General features: G+C 43.5%; 1 non-coding gene across 1 annotated transcript; it reads left to right on the top strand.

The window, feature by feature from the left end:
* The first annotated feature begins 5,299 nt into the window (after positions 1-5,299).
* On the top strand, positions 5,300-5,373 carry trnat-agu (transfer RNA threonine (anticodon AGU)). Its single transcript has one exon. It is a non-coding gene; the product is annotated as a tRNA-Thr (tRNA).
* Positions 5,374-6,000: the final 627 nt, after the last annotated feature.

The raw sequence follows: 6,000 nt of genomic DNA, 5'->3' as shown, positions 1-6,000 counted from the left end.
GGAGTTTATTTTGCCACTCCGGGTTTTTCCGACCGAAATGTGTCACTTCGCATTTTTTTTGCTTTTAATTTCATCTGCCCCGTCTCCGCCCATGCCACCAGCCTGTCCATATCCTTTGAAGTCTATCACTATCCATATCATTGTTTACTACTCTTCCAAGTTTTGTTTCATCTGCAAATTTTGAAATAGTGCTCTGTGCACTCAAGTCCAAGTCATTAATATATATCAAGAAAAGCAGTGGTCCCAGCACTGATCCCTGGGGAACGCCACTGTACACCTCTCCTACACTGTTTCCTGCTGTTCGTCAATTCTGCATTTATGTTGTTACTGCCCCCTTTATTCCATGGGCCGCAATCTTGATGAGAAGCCTACCATGCGGCACTTTAGCAAACACCTTTTGAAAGTCCATATACACCACATCAACTAAATTGCCCTCATCTATTCTCTCTGTTGACTCATCAAAAAACTCTAACAGGTCAGTTAACCACGATTTGCCTTTAACAAATCCGTGCTGCCTTTCCCTAATCAACCCACCCTCGTCCAAGTGGCTGTTAATTCTGTCCCGGGTTATCGTTTCTAAACGTTTCCCCACCACTGAGGTTAAACTGACTGGCCGATAGTTGCTGGGTTTATCCGTACACCCTTTTTTGGACAAGGGTGTAACCTTTGCAATTTTCCAGTCCTCTGGCACCACCCACATATCTAAGGATGTTGGTAGATTATGGTCAGTACCTCTGCAATTTCCACCCTTACTTCCCTCAGCAACCTAGCATGCATCCCATCCGGACGTGGTGGCTTATCTACTTTAAGTACAGCCAGCCGTTCAAGTGCCTCTTCTTTATCAATTTTTAGACCATCCAGTATCTCAACGATAACTTCCTTTGCTGAGACTCTGTCTTCTTGGTAAAGACAGATGCAAAGTACTCATTTGGTACCAAGGCCATCCCCTCTGCCTCCATTAGTAGATCTCCTTTATCGTGCCGAATCGGCCTCACCCCTCCTCTGACTCCCCGTTTACTGTTCACATGCCTGTAGAAGTCTTTTGGATTCCCTTTTATGTTGGCCGTCAGTCTATACTCCTATTTCTCTTTGCCTCTCATTTCCTTTTTCACTTCCCCTCTGAACTCCCTAAATTCGGCCTGGTGAATTGACGCATAAAAAAGCAAGCATTTCTTTCAGCCGGAAACAGAAATTTACTGGTTGATCAATGGCGATTTGAACAAGTATTCGTCTTTTTTACAGAGTTGAATGAGTTTTGCGAAATTAATACAGTGAACTAATACAGTAAAGTTGAATTCCTGATCGGGAACCGCCTCAGACGGCGCATTACTGCCCATCCCTTGGAAACAAGATACTATCGAAACTTTGAAAACACATCTCAGGTCCCGCTACAAAGTCACAGCTTGCCAGCTGTTCCGAAATTTGGAGCCTGGACAGGGAGTTAAACGCTGGACCTTCAGCTCACTGCCCACTTTAAAAGTCTGATACTCTACCGACTGAGCTACCCAGGCTCGATACTACATAAGCTCCCATCGTACATATTCATGTAAGATCTCTGAATTATCCCTGCAGCCGTCGAACGAGGGTGAGGTCCGTTTGATAAAATTCTCAGCAACGTGTTGAGGAGAATCCTTGTTTCTGTTGAACAAGATGTAAGAAACATGGACAGTGAACTCGTGAGTTTACAATTCTTCTTGTTTGTGCCAAATGTCTTGTCATTCGTCAGCAGCAATTAAAATAGCACTTTACCCAGCGGCTCAAAAGCTGAACTTGTCCCACACGGGAGTTGGAAAAGGCATCTCGACCTTTCAGCGTATTAACATCTGTAAGCTGAATAATTTCACCCGTTACACGGTGACACCAGGCAGCATATTTCTCGTCCAAATTTTCCCAACACGAAACTTCCAACCGATGAATATCGGCTTAAAGAAAAGAAGAATTGTTTGTTTGGTTCTTTAGATTTAAAGATCTCGTCCCGGCCCCTTTGCCATATGAGCTGCCGCTAAAAGCCCCCTCTCCCGCTATGAACAACTAAAGTGGCACCTGCTGTTGCAAGACGGTAGGCCAGAGGAACCCAAATGCCCACATGGGAAAACAAAGAAGTCGATTGTTGACCTCCATACTTTTGTCCCACAAGAGCGTATTGTAAAAAGGACTGGTTGTTAACAAGATGCGCTATGGAAGATACCATTTGTACCTTGAACTCCGATCAAAATGTTCGGAGTAAAAGGTTTGATTGTTTTAGAAGACGCTCGAACTCACAACCTGATCATTTCTGGAGCCCATACTGCTATAAATAAGTAACGCACGCTTAACAATTGTGCAACACGAGAACAGCGAACAACCGACAGCATCAGCACTCCTGCCAAACAGCTTTATTTTCGGTCTCTCAATTATCACTTCGAGATCTTTCTCAAAAAGAAGCTTCCAATCAAGATGCGCTTCGTTAAATATCAATTCCGAAATCAAGAGAGTTTAGATCAATCATGACTAAAGTATGTACAATTTCCTCACCTGTTCCTTTTTATCCCCTGGGATGGAAACCATCAGGTCCTGGAGATTTGTCTATCTTTCGCCTCCTCATTTTCTCCATTGCCATCATTTTACTTGTACTGAATCCCCTTGATTTATTAACAGTTTTCCTCGTGTCTCTGGTATGTTAGCCTCATCCATTTCTGTGACGACCGATGCAAAGTAAAAATTTGGCAACTCTGCCATTTCCTGATTTTCAATTACAATATCACCTCCATCTGTCTTTAAGCAGCCCACATTACTCTCAGCCGCCGTTCTTTAAGAACATAAGAACATAAGAACATAAGAAATTGGAGCAGGAGTAGGCCAATCGGCCCCTCGAGCCTGCTCCGCCATTCAATAAGATCATGGCTGATCTGATCCCAACCACAAATCTAACGAACACAAGCAGTAGGAGCAGGACCCGGCCACACAGCCCCTGGGCCCTCTCCGCCACCCACAGGGCATTGACCGATCCGAACTCAGCTTCATGTCCAATTTCCTGCCCGCTCCACATAACCCCTAATTCCCTTCACTTCTAGGAAACTGTCTATTTCTGTTTTAAATTTATCTAATGATGTAGCTTCCACAGCTTACTGGGGCAGTAAATTCCACAGACCTACCACCCTCTGAGTGAAGAAGTTTCTCCTCATCTCAGTTTTGAAAGAGCAGCCCCTTATTCTAAGATTATGCCCCCTAGTTCTAGTTTCACCCATCTTTGGGAACATCCTTACTGCATCCACCCGATCAAGCCCCATCACAATCTTATATGTTTCAATAAGATCGCCTCTCATTCTTCTGAACTCCAATGAGTAGAGTCCCAATCTACTCAACCTCTCCTCATATGTCCGCCCCCTCATCCCCGGGATTAACCGAGTGAACCTTCTTTGTACTGCCTCGAGAGCAAGTATGTCTTTTCTTAAGTATGGAGACCAAAACTGTATGCAGTATTCCAGGTGCGGTCTCACCAATACCCTATATAACTGCAGCAATACCTCCCTGTTTTTACATTCTATCCCCCTAGCAATAAAAGCCAACATTCCGTTGGCTTTCTTGATCACCTGCTGCACCTGCATACCAACGTTTTGATTTTCTTGCACTTGGATCCCCAGATCCCTTTGTACTGCAGTACTTTCCAGTCTCTCACCATTAAGAAAATAACTTGCTCTCTGATTTGTCCTGCCAAAGTGCATAACCTCACATTTTCCAATATTATATTGCATCTGCCAAATCTCCGCCCACTCACCCAGCCTGTCTGTATCCCCCTGCATGTTTTTTATGTGCTCCTCACTCTCTACTTTCCCTCCCATCTTTGTATCATCTGCAAATTTTGATATGTTGCACTCGGTCCCCTCCTCCAAATCGTTAATATAGATTGTAAAGAGTTGGGGACCCAGCACCGACCCCTGTGGAACACCACTGGTTACCGGTTGCCAGTCCGAAAATGAACCATTTATCCCAACTCTCTGCTTCCTGTTCGATAACCAATCCTCCACCAATGCCAGAATGTTACCCCCAATCCCGTGATTTTTTTATCTTAAGTTATAATCTTTTATGTGGCACCTTGTCGAATGCCTTCTGGAAGTCTAAATACACTATGTCCACTGGTTTCCCTTTATCCACCCTGTACGTTATATCCTCAAAGAACTCAAGCAAATTTGTCAGACATGACTTCCCCTTCATAAAGCCATGCTGACTTTGTCCTATTAAATTATGCTTATCTAAATGTTCCGTTACTGTCTCCTTAATAATAGACTCCAAAATTTTACCCACCACAGATGTTAAGCTAACTGGCCTATAATTTCCAGCCTTCTGCCTACTACCCTTTTTAAATAACGGTGTTACATTAGCAGTTTTCCAATCTGCCGGGACCTCTCCTGAGTCCAGGGAAATTTGGAAAACTATCACCAAAGCATCCACAATCCCTACTGCCACTTCCCTCAAGACCCTAGGATGGAAGCCATCAGGTCCAGGGGATTTATCCGCTTTGAGTTCCATTATTTTACTGAGTACCATCTCCTGAGTGATTTTAATCGTATTTAGCTCCTCCCCCCGTTGAGTCCCCTGTTTGTCCAGTGTTGGGATATTCTTAGTGTCCTCTACTGTAAAGACTGAAACAAAATATTTGTTCACCATTTTTGCCATCTCCATGTTTCCCACCATTAATTTCCCGGTCTCATCCTCTAAGGGACCTACGTTTGCCTTAGCCACCCTTTTTCTTTTTATATAACTATAGAAACTCTTGCTATCTGTTTTTATATTTTTTGCTAATTTCTTTTCATAATCTAACTTCCCTTTCTTAATCAATCCTTTAGTTACTTTTTGCTGTCTTTTGAAGAATTCCCAATCTTCTATCCTCCCACTAAGTTTGCCTACCTTATATGTCCTTGTTTTTAATATACTCGTAAAAACCTTGAGAGTTGTCCTCATTTTCCCTCATAAGTTTTTCTCCTTTTCCCTTTTTGCTCCTCTCACGATTTTTTAGTTTCAGCACCACAATAAACAACACTCCGCTGTGAAGTTCGGCTCAATAGTTCTCCAATGTCAGAGCGAGAATTGTCTGAAGCCCTGATTTATTTAATGTCACAAATACAGTCACACATAATCATCCATGTATCAACTCACTGAAGGATACACAAAGATAAACTCAGCGAGAAATGCAGTCAGTGCCGGGATGCACAGGTGAACGGACAAGCGAAATGGACAGAGACAAAACGGCCTGAACCCCCAACAGTGAAGTGTCGCTGGTAGATATTAGTGAGGAGGTGGGGGAAACATGTCATCAATTGGTGCTGTGGCTTAGTTGGTTAAAGCATCTGTCTAGTAAACAGGAGATTCTGGGTTCAACTCCCAGCAGCGCCTTGTGCAGCTCATTATTTTACCTAATTTATGGAATAAAGCGACAAAACAACAATGTGGTGTTCGTATTTATTCAGGTTTCAGGAGGAAACGGATAACAGAGTGACTGTTCAAAAACGTCCTTTCATTCCACAGACAGACCTCTCAGAGAATGTGTCTGTAACACGTTAATTTAAGGACACGTTCTTGTTTCTGGGCTCGTTGGCATCGGGGTATAATTCACGATTTGAGGTTCAAAGCCGGAAGTAGTCCGAATTTGGACCAAGACTTGTGATCTTGACATGCGGGACAAACGTTTGCAAAGAGGAAAAAGAAGTCCTCAAATCGCTCGACCTGAATCTCCAGGCCCAGATGAAATATATCCCAGGTTGTTAACTGAAGCAAGGAAGGAAATAGCGGAGGCTCAAACCATCATTTTCCAATCCACCCTGGCAAAAGGTGTCGTGCAGGAGGATTTAAGGATTGCTCACGTTGTACCATTGTTGAAAAAGGGAGAAAGGGATCGATCGAGTTAATACAGGCCAGTCGGCCTGAACTCGAGCTGAAGTATGAATCGTCATTTAGAAAGGCACGGATTAATCAAGGACAGTCAGCGTGGATTTGTTAAGGGGTGGTCGTTTGAATTGAATT

Source organism: Heptranchias perlo, chromosome 20 (genome assembly GCF_035084215.1).
Source record: "Heptranchias perlo isolate sHepPer1 chromosome 20, sHepPer1.hap1, whole genome shotgun sequence".
Taxonomy (NCBI): domain Eukaryota; kingdom Metazoa; phylum Chordata; class Chondrichthyes; order Hexanchiformes; family Hexanchidae; genus Heptranchias; species Heptranchias perlo.
The sequence above is the reverse complement of the archived record's forward strand: the minus strand, read 5'-3'. Positions and strand labels throughout refer to the sequence as shown.